This window comes from Notamacropus eugenii, chromosome 1, assembly GCF_028372415.1.
Source record: "Notamacropus eugenii isolate mMacEug1 chromosome 1, mMacEug1.pri_v2, whole genome shotgun sequence".
Classification (NCBI taxonomy): domain Eukaryota; kingdom Metazoa; phylum Chordata; class Mammalia; order Diprotodontia; family Macropodidae; genus Notamacropus; species Notamacropus eugenii.
The window spans coordinates 268,373,837-268,389,840 of record NC_092872.1 but is presented as its reverse complement, the minus strand read 5'-3'; positions in this window follow the sequence as shown (position 1 = coordinate 268,389,840).

The window sequence follows — 16,004 nt, the reverse complement described above, 5'->3', positions numbered from 1 at the left end:
CATGTGCAGATGAAGAGTAGGATTTTATAAAGCTAGGCAGATAGAAATGTAAAAAATAGATTATGGGTAGATAAGGGAATCTCAAGATTCTTGAATATAGAGATTTGTGAATGATGGCAAGATCAAGGGGATAATTATCTTTGTGTATGACCTAGGTGGTGATGGAGAAGTAGTTTATGAGAAGTGGTTGAGGAAGTGAATGGTTAGGGTATTGAGGGAGAGTCACCGTTTATGTTGAAGTCCCCTAGTATGAAGGCAGGAGTTGGAGATGAGAAAAACTGTGAATCATTGAGGAAGGAAGGGGAGTAGCTTGAGTGTCTAAAGAGAGCAATTGTCAGGATTTTCATTGGGTGGTAAATATGAATTGAATGAACCTTAAAGGAAGAGAAGTTCCTGAGTGATAGAGGAAGGGGGAGAACCTGGAAGTAACAATTGGGAGCAAGGAGTATTCCAACTTGACCAGTGAGCTGAGGAAAATGAGTAAAGATGTAGCCAGTGCTGGAAAGTGTAGCCAGATCAGGGAGCCATCTTTTAGTAATAGATAGCAAATAAAAGGAATGGGGAAGGAAATGATTTAAGATGAAAGGAAATTTACTGTCTATGGAACAAATATTTCGGAGGGAACAGTGGAAGGGTTGGGTGATGTTTGCTTAAAACTTTGGTGTGAGTGGGTTGATAATGGGAATGGGGAATCCCCATGGTAGGAGTGTAGGATAGAGCTTGATTGATGATCTATTGACATTCAGAGTCACTGGAATATGAAAGATATGACCAAGTACGAGAATGTTTATCATTGAATGGAGGGCACCATTCTCTACTCTCAAAGATTTTGTAGGAGATGGGAGACCTGAAGTCAAAGGGAGGATTGTTTTTTCACCAGAGGTTCTCTACATCCCAATTGGGAAATCTAGTTGACAGTAGGAGTTAGAAGTTGCCTTTTGTTGGCACAGATGGAAGTGGCTGCTCTTGGGTGTATGGAAGATACCTGGTCCAGCCCCTTGCAGACTTCCCTCAGGAGACATGAAGTTCCCAGAAGTTGAAAGGCAGAAGGTACTAGCTCACAGTCTATTACCATTAATTGTTCTTAATTATATATCCTAGGGTAGGATGGTACATTCTTTCCCCATCTCTGGATTCCAATTTCCTCATCTACAAAATAAAGGAGTTAGATAAGATTATCTCCAAGGTCCCTCCATATTCTCAGTTTATGGTCCTAAGATCCTAAATCTTTGATAGAGTCAAAGAGAACAATAAGGCTTAGTTGTGAACCCTATCACAATAAAATCATATTTTTCATCAGCCCTTCCCTCTTTATGTAGATAAGAGAGATGATTTCTGTCCCAATTGTCCTTTGTGGGGGGAAAAAAATCTCTTTTCACTAAAGAGATATACCAAGGGAATCTTTCTGATTTTAAGTTTTTTTTAACTAAAAAAACAAAAAGGTTTTTGATATGTTGCGATAATCTTGGTTTTTAGCACTCACACAGAGTGCTTATATTATACCAAAGAGATCTAGCTGAACAAAGACCATGAAAAACAATGGCAAGTACATTTATATCATCTCTTTAAAATTCAAAATCCTTTGAGAGAATTGGAACACCTGACATATTGTGCATATACACCAGAGGGTAAAGTAAGGTAACAGAAAGTCCCCTGCATTTCGAGTCAGAAAAGAGGATTTTTCAGTCACTGAGTCTGGGGTTAGTCATTTATTCTGCTTAGGCAGCAGTTCTCATATGTATAACATGAAACTGAATGATTCATAACCATAAATTACTTAAATATCCTATAATCATTGATCGTGGCAATGACTCATGGTATATGTAATAACCAGAAGTTAGTGAACATGACTACCATTCCTGACCAAATTACAAAGCAAAAATAGATGGTGACCTCTCCACGTGGATGCAAGGAATTCATCCACAAACATTAGTTATTGCTAGGTGGTAGAGATACAAATGCAAAAAGGAAAACGTTCCTGCTCTCAATGAGATTGCATTCTATACTAGTGATCACAAAGGGTGGGCTTGGCTTTCTCAACTGTCACTTATGGTCCTGAATACTTAACTGAAGAAGAATAAATCAAGGAAAGAGAACTATAGATGAATCTTAATAATGAATATTAATGAAAAAATTTAAATATGGTCTTAGCATAGGAACTACAGCAGTATATATTATACAAAAAATTTAGACTATCACCAAATTGGATTGATGCCACAGTTGCAAGCATAATTTAAGATTACAAAATTAACATAATTAATCATCTAACCAATGAAAACCATATAACAATAAATGAAAAAGGGGTTCTGACAAAATATAGCTCTTATTTTTTTGAAAAGATTTTAATAATCATGCTATAAAATGGCCCTTATGAATTTAAAAATTAAAGCTAGAATCTATTATGTCTATTATGAAATACTGGAAATTTTTCCAATAAAATGTAGGGCTAAAGCAAAAGCTACCCTTACTTGGATAATTTGGCCATTATTTGGCATGATCTTAGAAATACTAGTGGGAATAAAGAGGTAAAGAAGAAACTGAATGTGGGAACTAACAAAAGTGACAAAATTATCCTTATTTACAGATGCTCTGATGATTTGTTTAAAAAAATTCAGAACATCAATGCAGAAATTAATTGAGAAATTAATAGCCTCATTAAAGTAGTTAAACACAAAATAAATTTACAAAATGATCATTTTGTAGATCAAGGCAAAGCTATAGATACATTCAACCTGAATTTTAGCAAGTCATCTTACAGAGACTTATAACCTATTACTGTGGAAAAGCTGGAGAGTTTTAGGCCAGGCGATAGAACAATTGTGGGAATGAAAACTTGTCAAAAGGCTAGATTCAGAGAATCATGAATAATTTGTTCTCACAGAAGAAGGAAATCTCCAGTGGAGCCCCCTAGTGGATTTGTGCTTAGACCACCTAGAACTGTCTCACATTTGTATCAATGACTTGAATAAATACATAACTTGCATGCTCATCAACTTTGCAGGTGGTATAAAAGCCAAGAGACACATTAAGTGACAGAGAAAGGAACCAAAAATGGGTCTAGATGCTAGAACATCCAGATGACTCAAATAAGATGATATTTTATAGGCATGAATACATCTCATATTTGGGATGAAAAAAATAACTTTACAATTATAAGATGAGAGATCTGTGGCCTAAACTGCAGTTCATTTCTGTGGAGTTTAGTGGACTGAAAGATCAAACTGAATCGACCATTGGAATATGGCAGCCAATGTAAGGTTACCTTGAGTCAGAAGCACGAGTTTCAATCCTGCCTTAAACATTTACAAGATGTGTGACTCTGAGCAAGTGACCATCTCTATCTAAAATTCCTTATCTGTAATAGCAGCAGGATGAAATGAGATAATATGTATAAAGCCCTTTTCAAAGCTTAAAGTACCATGCATATATTTACTAGGCTAATAGTTTAAGTGGAAAGGCCTCGAGGACATACTACATGATCAAGAGTTTAAGGAAGGGGGTTATTTTGAATGGAAAAGAGAAGACTGAGGAGGGAAATGATAACTGTCTTCAAATATCTGAGGGGCTATCTCATGCAGTGGCAAATGCTCTTGTTGGGTTTGACCCAACTGGACAGAAGGAGGAACTATGGACTGCATAGAGTCAGACTGGAGCTTAACATGAGGAAGACTTTGAATGATGAGATATATTCAAAAGTGAGAAGGACTCTTTCAGAAGGCATTAAGCCCCTGCTCTCTGGGGATTTCATGAAGAGACTGGGTGGTTTCTTCTGGGGGGTAGAAATTTATGTTCAGAAAGCCTTGGAATTTCTACCCAGCCCTGAGGTTCTATGATGACATTGTCACAAGACATGTCATCATAAGGTGCTCGTTTGTTGATGATTGATAAGTTCATAAAAAAGAAAATATAAAATTAAAAAATATTGGGATTAAAGAATAAAGGGAACAAATAATTGCTGGCCAAGGCACCTGATTTCTAGGCTTTTCTCTTTCTCCGTGTACCTGTGTGGCCACAGGCAAGTTCTAATCCCTTTGGGCCTTCACTGAAGAATGATAATAAATTCAGCCTCCTGGAAATGGGGTGAGGAACAGAGCAGATAATTTCCATGAATGTGTTGCAAAAAACAAAAAGCAGTCTTCCAAAGTATGGTTTGATTAATTAGAAAGCCCCATGAAACCTGGAAAACAGTCCTTGAGAAGCCAGAAGCAGGGACAGTAAAGCTCTCTTTGCTCTGACGTACTGGCTGACATGTTGAAAATAATTGAATAAACAGATTCAGTCTCCCCATTGGCACAACGGCAAGCTTCTGGTACCAAGATGTGAAACCTTAAAAAGCAAAAAAAAAAGATAGTAATAGAATTGAACCAAAAGAGTCCTAACAGTCTTTGTAAGTCACTTGGACACTCAAAGGAGTTTCATCTGTCCTTATTGATAATGGTGCTAGCTTGAAGCCAGATGTGGCAGTCAACAGTGGGCATCTCTATACCTGCTCCCAGGTCAAGGAAACCACACATATTACCAGAAATGGGACAAGTGCTTTAGGGATATAACTTTAGAAATGTCAATAGACTGGAGAGAGCAAAAAAATTAGGGGAGGGAGAAGAAATATAATGTTTTATTCATTTTTTTATTCAATTCTCCTTCTTACTGTGAACTTAATCATCAACAAACACAAATATTCTAAGACATATAAATTAGTAAGAAAGAAGATTATATATGAAAGCATGACCATTTATATGCACTTTAAGAAAAAAATGTATTAAATTTAAAGAAACATCATTGAATTGTCCTGTTTGTTTGTGCCTCCTCCTAAACCTTTTTTTCTTATCTGTGTATTTGTAAAAATGTTTTACTGATGCTTTTTTATTCCAGGACCTGACATATAGTAGATAATAAATATGCATACCTTCCTTCCTTCTTTCTTTCCTTCCTTCCTTCCTTCCTTCCTTCCTTCCTTTCTTCCTGTTTCTTTCTCACTCTGACATTTACTATTTAATAGCTGTGAGATCAATCACAAGGCAAATCATTAAATATTCTGAACCTCAAGTTCCTCATCTGTTCAGGGGTATGGTATAGATGAAATGAGATAATGTTCATTAAGTGCTATGCAAATATTGGCAATTATGATTTATGTAAATATCTCTGAGTCTTTTAATTATAATAAATCATGTTTAGTCATAATAATAGCTAGCATTTATATAGCACCAACTATGTACCAGGCACTGTGCTAAGTGTTTTTTACAAATATTATATATTTGATCCTCACAAGGCACTATTATTATCCTCATTTTACACTTGAGGAAACTGAGACAAATAGCAGATAAGTGACTTGCCCAGAATCACATAGCTAGTAAGTTTCTAAGGTGGGATTTGAACTCAGGCCTTCTTGATTCCTGGCCTAGTGCTCTATTTACTAAGCCACCTACTGACTGCTCCTGTTTAGGTTTAAAAGTCTTTTCTTCACATACCCTTGTGTAATAGATCATTTATGGATATATTCACTCCAATCCAATACAAAAAACATTGATAAATGTGAAAGCCTGGTACCTTGCAGAGAGATTCCTCAGTGTCGCACTGTATAAGTTTTGAAGGTAGGATTCGAACACAGATCTCCTGACTCTTGTTTCATTGTTATTTCCAGACCATGTATTCAATCAGCCAATCTCTTTTAGGCCTTCTATTTCCATCTCACTATAAAAGTACGAAGAAGCTTAGACTTTGCACGTCTTCTTGGATGTCAAGGTGGGTTGGAGGAACTGTACTGTAACCCACTTTCCTCCTTGCCCTGAGGGGTGTCAGAAGCACTTATACACAGTACACCCCCTTGTTTTCTCCCTAGTTCCTTCTTTGTGTTGGGAAGAGGGGCTGGGGAGGCAGAGATCATGGAGACAGCAGGAGAGCAGTCAGACCATCCCCAACCATTATGGAGGTTTTGTTCATACATAAGTCAGTTGTTTTGAACTCAGATCACATTTTCCCATAGAAACGATGCTCTGAAGGGTAGTTAGGTTCCCAGGCTAGGCCACAAAAGCACCACAATGTGGCTGAAATACTATAAATTTGTAATGAAAACTAGTCAGGAATGATGCTCATGCTATGCTGGTAATTAAACAAAACAGAGAAACAAAAATGAATAAGAAATAGTTTTCTCTCCCTTGACAGCTGGGACTTGGGGAGGAATAAGCTGAACTAGAGGAGAATGAGGAGGCAGATGGAGTCTCTTCTGAACAGACTAAAAGGAGCATGGCTTTGAGTGTTATGGCACTGGTTCCTTTGGGCCAATTTCCTTTTCAGGAATGATACAGAGAAAGAAACAGAAAGGAAAAGAGAAATATTCTAGGTTAACTAGGGAAGAGCTTAAGGAGAGAGGGGAAATAGGGAAGAGGATATATGCTCATATTTGTGACAAGTGTGCTGTCCCCCCACCCCATCCTAATTAATATAGCTAATAAAATGCTGATCTCTGATACCTTTATCAGGTGAGAGCAACTCTTTGTGTTGCCGAACTGATCAATTGAAAGTGTACACTGGTGTGAATAATTCCTAGACACCTCTGTGGTACCATTCAATCTGTAACATGAATTAGGTGTGAACAAGCCTTTAATCAGGTTGGGAGGAGTGAAGTACTTCCAACCACTGGAAGAAATCAGACTAGACTACATTAGAGATGTGTGGGGATTTCTGGAAAGAGTCAGACACACCTCTGAGCCTATGTGGAGGTTTCCAGCTGGTGTGAGTCAAGTTCAGGAGTGCTTTGAGGAGTCAGACCCATGTGCTTGTAACCAGAGAGGAGCAAAGGTCTTAGAGGGAGGGTCAAGTCTCTCTCCTCCCACCCACATCAACTACTGGACTACCTTGAATGTGGAAAGACAATTTGAGCTGAAAATCTAGGTCAGTGGAAATATCCCCAGAACAGCAGCAGCAGCTACACTGCAGGCTAAAAGTTGTGCTGAGGACAAGCAATACACCATGAAGGCAGGAAGCTTCAGAACTCTACAAGGACACCAGCCTCAGAGCCCACCTGCTTGCCTAGGTGTAGATAACTGTCCCTAAAGGTAATGTAATGAGAATTCCACAAAGGAAGATAACTCCCCATTATCAGAAGCTTTGACCTCTGTACATTTGAAGTCATTCTCCTTAGAGACTTGATGTGTGAGAATGTGTGTCTCAGTTTGGAGGAAATGTCTTGTACTCTTATTGTATTCACCTTAGTAAGTAGCCATTCCTGAAAACTAATTATTTCTGTATAAATAAGGAGGATTTTGTTTCTTTCCTTAGACTGTAGTTTCAAGGATTCATCTCTAGTTCCCAGGCTCATGGCTTATAAACATTTCCACCACACTTACACAATGAGATATGGGGCTGACATAATGTGACATTTACTACACTCTTGCTTAATGATGGTATTGCTAAAGTTAACCTGTAAGCTTAATGTTGGCAAAATGTCTTCTTTGCCTGTTGCCCTATAATTCAAGTGGTCACTGGTCAGTAAGTGAGGATTTGGGTGATGCATAAAGGAATGTATGTACTGGCATCAACCATCCCCCATTGAAGCTTACGGGACCTATAGGAGTTGTAGCCCCTACTATATTTTAGCCTGCCCCTGTGAAAAGAGTGATTAGGAAGCTGTAGGAGTTGGTGCTCCCATTATCAGCAATTCCTTTGAGAAGAATAGACTATAATAATGTAAGCTTATTTAACCTTTTATTGTTTCTCTAAGCCTGTCTTCCTATTTGCCCGGATCAAGAGTGAACTTGTGCTAGAACAACTAACACCTGGCATAGTCCAGAGTTACCTGTGTGTTACCTGTGAAGCACTCTGACTACTGTTTTTCACCTTTCTTTGTATCCTCAGGGCTTAGCATACATGCCTGATACATAGTAGATACTTAATAAACTAATTGATCATTGATAATGAGCATAGAAGACTGACATGAGCAATAGTACTAGAAAGTCCTCCTCTCTTGCCTTCTGGGGCATGAGTTCTTTAATGAGAGTGAGAGCTGGGTGAATGGGTAGGAGATACACATTGGAGAAATAAATAACTTGAGGTGGAATTTATCAAATTGTAAAATAGGAAAGAGAGAGGAAAAATAGGGAAGATTGGACCACAGAGAATAATGTGTATGTCAAAATTTCTCTTCTCATTGATGAAGGAAGAGGAAGAAAAGATGTGGTAGAAAGAGACACTGGATCAATAGATTTTTCAGAGCACATAGTAGGTACTCCATACTTTTTTTAATGGTCTGTGATTTTTTTCCCATGGGGGTAAAAACCTTATTTATGGACCAAAGACACATGCTATATCTCAACTTCTCAGGGCTGATGGAGCCTCATTGATTAGTGAGAGCATAATCTATTTACACCATTTCATCTTATGAGATTCTTTTTCATGTTTTCAAAAAAAATGATCCTTTGTACAGAGTCAATTCAATATGTTGGAAGTCTTCCTCTGGTCATTTTGATACTTCATGAGTACAAGGACAGCACTTGGCTGCCCATCTGTCACTATTTACTTTCACTTCGGGACTGATCCAATCACCTTTTCTGGTCATACATTTTTAAAAATATTTCTTTGATTTTTTTCAATGAACAAGTATTTATTTATTTTCCTTCCTCTATCCCTCTCCATTGAATAAAACTAAAAATTACACGCTTGCAACAAATATGCTTGGTCAAAAACACATTCCCATACTGCCCACACCCAAAATATACATGCCTTGACTTTTTCCTCCTAGGGTGGATTAGAGAAGAGAGAGTAAATGCTTGAGTCTATCACCTCTCTGATGTCTGTAGCATCCATCGATACTGGCCCTCTGGTCTGATCATGAGACTTTTAATTTTGCTTCTGTGTGAGAGTCATTCTTGGCAATATGCATCAACTTAATAATGTTCACTTTGCATCCCTCTGGTCCTTTGGGCCCCCGGCAACTTTAATGTTCTTGTGAACATTTTGTTCTATGATTACATAAATAATAACAATACTTCACATTTCTTTAGTGCTTTGCAATGAACAGAACACTTTACTCAAGAGAGACTTGTGAAGAAGGTAGTAGAAAACATTATTATTCTCATTTTACAAAAGAAGAAATACCATGGAGTATTGGCAAGTTACTTTTCCCACGTATAAAACTGACAAAATAGGACCAATATTATCGATTTCCCAAACTTATTACTTGCATGAACCTCGGTAAATCTCTCAAGCTCAATTTGCTTATCTGTAAAGTAATAATAGCATCTACCTCATATGGTTCATTTGAGAATGAAGTGAGATATACCTATATGTAATATTTAATAAGAAATTTGATTCTGAAATTTCTTATTTATTTTGTTTTCAACATTCATTTTTGCAAAATTTTGAGTTCCAAATTTTTCCCCCATCTCTCCCCTCTCCCCACCCCAAAATGATTACCCCTTCCACCAGTGTGCCCTCCCTTCTAATGCCCCTCCTTTCCCTTGTCCCCATCTTCTCTCTTGTCCTGTAGGGCAAGATAAATTTCTATACCCCATTATCTGTATTTCTTATTTCCCAGTTATACGCAAAAACAATTCTCAACATTTGTTCCTAAAACTTTGGGTTCCAACTTCTCTTCCTTCCTCCCTTCCCACCCATCCCCACTGATAAGGCAAGCATTTCAATATAGGCTATATATGTGTAGTTTTGCAAAATGACTTCCATAATAGTCATGTGTAAGACTAACTATATTTCCATCCATCCTATCTTGCCCCCCATTTCTTCTATTTTCTCTTTTGATCTTGTCCCTCCCCAAGAGTGTTTACTTCTAATTGCTCCTTCCTCCCATTTGCCCTCCCTTCCACTATCCCCCCACTTATCCCCTTCTCCCCTACTTTCCTGTAGTGTAAGATAAAATTCCATACCAAATTGAGTGTGCATGTTATTCCTTCCTTGAGCCAAATGTGATGAGAGTAAGCTTCACTTTTTCCCTCTTACCTCCCCCCCTTTCCCCTCCATTGGAAAAGCTTTTTCTTGCCTCTTCTATGAGAGATAATTTGCCCCAATCCATTTCTCCTTGCAACATATTCCTCTCTCACCACTTAATTTTATTTTTTTTAGATGTGATCCCTTCCTATTCAACTCATCCTGTGCTCTCTGTCTCTCTCTCTTTCTCTCTCTCTTTCTACATATGTGTGTGTGTGTGTGTGTTTGTATAGTCCCTCCAACTACCCAGATACCAAGAAAAGTTTCAGGAGTTACAAATATTATCTTTCCATGTAGGAATGTAAAAAATTCAACTTTAGTAAGTCCCTTGTGATTTCTCTTTGCTGTTTACCTTTTCATGCTTCTCTTGATTCTTGTGTTTGAAAGTCAAATTTTCTTTTCAACTCTGGTCTTTTCATCAAGAATGTTTGAAAGTCCTCTACTTCAATGAATGGCCATTTTTTCCCCTGAAGTATTATACTCAGTTTTGCTGGGTTGGTGATTCTTGGTTTAATCCCAGTTCCTTTGACTTCTGGAATATCATATTCCATGTCCTTTGATTCCTTAATCTTGTGTTATCCAGATTGTATTTCCACAATACTTGAATTGTTACTTTCTAGCTGCTTGCAATATTTTCTACTTGACCTGGGAAGTCTGGAATTTGGCTACAATATTCCCAGGAGTTTCTCTTTTTGGATCACTTTCAGGAAGTGATCGGTGGATTCTTTCAATATTTATTTTACCCTATGGTTCTAGAATATCAGGGCAGTTTTCTTCAGCATTTTTGGGGTCTCCTTTAGCAATCTGTTGACTTGCTTTTCATGATTTTCTTGCATCACTCTCATTTCTCTTCCCATTTTTTCCTCTACCTCTCTTATTTGATTTTCAAAATCCTTTTTCAGCTCTTCCATGGCCTGGGACCACTTCATATTTAATTTGGAGGTTTTGGATACAGAAGCCTTGACTTTTCCCTATTCCCCTGATGGTAAACATTGTTCTTCCTCATCTCAAAGGATAGGAGAGAATACCTGTTCACCAGGAAAGTAATCTTCTATAGTCTTATTTTTTTCCCCTTTTTTTGGCATTTTCCCAAACATTTACTTCACTTTTGGGTCCTTTGTCAAGAGTAGGGTATACTCTGAGGACCTGTAAGATTTCAGTTCCTCCAAGGTGGCACAATCAAGGAAGAGGCATTTACTCCTTGGCCTGGCTCTTGGCTGAGATTCAGATCAGCTGCTCAATTCCTACAGGGGCTTTATGCTGAGCATCTCCAACACTGGACCCTGGCTGCTGCCCTGCTGCTGCTGCTTCTGCCAGACTGGGGCTAGGGGAGGACCCCATGTTCTTCTTGGTCTGGTTGAAAAAGCCCTGTCACTGAATTTTGGTGCCTGTGGGTTAAGGGATGTCCGTGGAGATTTCATCCTGAAGTCTGCTCAGGTCCTGCTTGTCCTGGCAACATGCGGCCAAGGCTGGGCTGAGCTCCACTCTGCATCTGGTGCGACAGACCTTTCCTGTTGGCCTTCCAGGTCACCCTGGACTGGAAATCTCCTCTACTTCATCGTTCTGTGGCTTCTGCTGCTCTAGAATTGGTCGAGAGTCTTTCTTTACAGGTATTTTATGCATTGTGGTGGAACAGCTAGAGTATGTGCGTCTTCCTACTCCATCATCTTGATTCCACCCCCAAAATTTCTAAGAGTTATTTAAATATCATCATCATGATCATCATCAGCAGTAGTAGATTACTATAGGCATTAACTGCTGTGTCTTGTGTGCCTAACCTATTCCACTTATCTACCATTGTAGTTCTGAACCAGTACCAAATAGTTTTGATGATTGCTGTTTTATAATATAATTTAAGATCCGGTACAACTAAGCCATCTTCCTTTGCATTTTTTTCATTAATTCCCTTAACATTCTTGACCTTTTGTTCTTTCAGATGAATTTTGTTATTATTTTTTGTGGCTCTACAAAATTATTTTTGGTAGCTTGATTGGTATGGCACTGAATAAGTAAATTGATTTAGGTAGTATCATCATTTTTATTAGGTTATTATTATAAAGCCTAAATGAAATAATATTTATAAAGCATTTTGAAAACTTTCACCTTAAGATAGATGCCTTGATTTTCTCTCCTAGGGTAGTTTCTAGGAGGAGAGAAAAAAGGGAGAGGAGAGGAGAGGAGAGGGAGAGGGAAAGGGAAAGGGAAAAGGAAAAAGAGAGGGAAGAGAGGAAGATAGAGAGGGAGAGAGAGGATTTCTACATTAAGGACAAGCAAGTGAATGATTGTAATTAGCTTAGGATGTCCTAAATTAAACCTAGAGAAATGCTTGTTGCTGTGTTCATACATGACATCAGAGAAATGATGATATGATTTGCACTTGACTTTGTTTTGAGTGAGGGAGGGCTATGCAAGGTCACCAGACTCACTTTCTCCTCCTGGGTCATCTGGATCCAGTGACCGGATATTCATCAGGATGACTGATGATGGCCCAGAATGCAATGGGAGACCTCGGTCTTTTTAGGCTAACATTTTATCAAGTCCTCACTGGAGGGAGGTAATGTCCATTCAGTGAACAGGCCTCTATAAAAATGAGAGATATATGCAATGATAAAATAAAGGTCAGGACCAGAATTTATTATGTAAAGAAAGTAAGGGTAGTAATCGTGATCTCAGACAAAGTTGCAGCTAAAATAGTTTTAATCAAAAGAGAAAAATAGGGAAATTACACTGTGTCAGCAATATTATTCAATGTTGTTTTATATCATTTAAAACTACTAGACAGTATAAAATATCTGAGTATACCTGCCAAAACAGACACAGAAACTATATGAACATAAACATAAAACACTTTTTTATACAAAGAAAGTCATATCTAGATAATTGAAGTAACATTTATTATTCATGGGTAGGTAAAGCCAATATTAAAAAAATGACAATTAGTTAATTAGGTTAATTAATCTGTTTATTCAATACCATCCCAATTAAATTACCAAAAACTTATCTTACTGAGTTCAAAAAAGTAATAAAATTCATTTAGAAGAATAAAAGCTCAGGAATTTCAAAGAAAAAAAAACATGTAAAGGAAGCAGACTCAACAGTATCAGACCTTAAACAATATTATAAGGTGAAATCATTGTTGAAGGAAAAAATGAATAATTTTAATTATTTTAAATTAGTTAAAAATTTTCTTGTACAAGTAAAGCCTACACAGTCAAGACTAGAGGGAATGCAGAAAATTGGGGGAAAAAATTTTCATAGACAATCACTTAGGATGTGACTGGGTTGGAATATTTCTGTGATGTAGGAAATGATGAGCTGGTTGACTTAGAAAAACATGGAAGTACTTGGAATTATGAAAGAAGATGCTATCCACTTTCAAAGAAACAGATGACAAGTGGAAATAAGCATAGTATAGTTTTACATATATATGTGCGTGTGTGCATGTGTGTGTGTCTGTGTGTGTTTATAGATATCTTTGCATATGTATATATACACATACATATATAGCTGTTTAATTATAGCCTGCTTTAGGGCAGGAGTGGGGAAAGAAAAAAAATAAAGTAAAAAGTACACAGCAAAGAACAGAAGAAAACTTACAAGGAAGCAAAGAAAAGCTAGGCAGCTTTGAAAACAATGTGTAGTATTTATTATAAAGGTTTTCTTGAAATGGAAATTTATTGTTTTATATTGAATCCTTTCTTACATTCTGCTGTATGCATGGAGATGTCCTTTTTTGCTCATCTTGTATTTAAGTTTAAATTTAAAAATTTATTGAAAAATCATATACAACAGAGGTATAACTATTGTAGAAATAAAGATCCTGTTAATATAAATATAATATATGAGGTAAAAAAAAAGGCAAAAGGGGAATGTCATGGTCAAACCTATGCTCTAAGAAAAAACATTTTGGCAGCTACACAGAGCCTGCATTGGATTGATGAGAGACTAGAGGAAGGGCTAGCCTTCTTATAATAGTCCAGGCAAGAAGTAATGAGGGTCTGAACTAAGAGAATGCTTATACATGTAGCCAGATGATGATACCAGTATTTACCATTATAATGTGTGCCTTAAATATAATCACATTTGTTAAGACATATATGTTATTTGACATGTTTCTGTTCATTTTTCTCTTACCTAGTTACATTTTCATGTTATTCGTTTGGTTTTGTATTGATACAAGTCTTCATTAGCTTTGGATATTGTGCTGTGGGTCTATCGTTGTTATTATTCCTATGCTTATTTACTTTTGTTTTATAGGCACTTGTGCCACTGTAAAATGTGCATGCAATATATTCTGTGTGTGGTTTAGACCTTAAAGTAACTTGCCAAGTGATATTCTACATTGTGGTATTATGTTCGTTGAGTGTACTATTGCTATTTGCTGTGCATGGTACTCTAAAGTGACTTTCTGGGCTGATGGTTAACAACATTTACTCTGTTACATCCTAAAGAGCATATGGTATGATGTTATAGCTCTTTAGGTGCCAAGCATGACCTAGCTGATTTTGTAGGGGACTGAAACCCATGGAAGGAATGTTACAGCCTCCTGGCAAGGTTTGGAAAGACTATAAATCTCTTACCATTGTATTTCTTCCAAGTTTTGGAAGAGAGAATGCTAACCCTAGATTAGGACCAGAGGGTGGAGTCTCCCTTGCCCCACCACATACAGTGGGAGTCTTGAAAATTTCTTTTAAGAAAGGGTAGAGAGAAGGAAAGGAAAACAGGGAGGTAGCGAGGTTCCCCACAGAGAAGAAAAAGCATAGTCACAGTAGACAAGGATAGCACCAACCATAGTTCCCTTTTTCAGAATCTAGCCTGTACAGAAGACCATACAAGATGACCTCTAAACAAACAACTGGATGGATATATGACTCTGCCTTTTTTTTAATGTAGGCTGTCCCTTTGATAGTGGGAGTGCTGAGAGAAAAAACAGATAGAAGGAACTGGAGATCTGTACCCCTACCCCCTTGCCTTGCTTCAGCTGTGTGTGATCAACACCTGTTTCTAATCATGTCCCTTTAATTAATTCTGTTAAACACTGTACTTGACAGATTCAATTTATTTCTCACAAATAGCTGTGACTGATCCTGTCCTAACATTTCCTGGTGTCCCTTTGCTTATAGTGTCAGGATGTGGGCCAGCTCTGGGAGGCACACAGAAAAGATTGAACTTTCTTAATACAAGTCTGGGATCTCAACCACCCTCCTCCAGTCAATTCTTAGAGAGTTTTTGCTCTCCAAATGGGAGCTTAATCATGAACCATTTCATAATTGCATTTCCAAGGGCAGGATTACGATGAAGTTGGACCATTTTTAGATTTGCCTAATCAGACACAAGCCTAATATGATGATCTAGAGGTACCCCAGAAAACTGAACATTTACCAACAAAGAATTAATACTTGGCAGCTGGAAAATGACCATGTAATTGACTACATGTTTAGTTTTTTAAAAATACCTCTGTATGAAGGACAGTAAGAGGGGAAAAGAAAGGGGAAAGGGAACAGGAAGCATAAAGAAGGAGGAAGGAGAAAAATAGAGAAAGAAAGACAAGGGAAAAAGTGATAGTTGATGACATTTTTATAGAGCTTTCCATTGCATAGAACTTGTGATGGATGAATGAAACAGCATTTAAGTGCCTAATTTGTACTATGCACTGTGTGCTTTACCATTACCTGCTATTGTTATTATTACATAATATGTATGTTATATGTAACAACAGACTTACTAGGTACATATATGTGAGGGACTATAATACTCTTAGCTATAGAGAACACCTCCCCATGATCAATGACTGAGGAACCCAGCAGTTCCCAACTTCTCATACTCATGAAATTGTCTCCACGGCTGAAAACAACCATCTCAAGATTGCTGTTGAGTCACCTATACTCAGGAAAGAGACAAAGCAAAAGAGATAATCAAAGGCCAAGGCCCAGGCTAGCACACACATAGACAGAATATGTGTCCTTAAGACAGAATATGTGTCCTTACACTCTGCATACTGGGGGGAGAGGAGATACTTTTCCCATTCCTCATAAGAAGGTCCAAAAGAAGAGTTACATACTGGG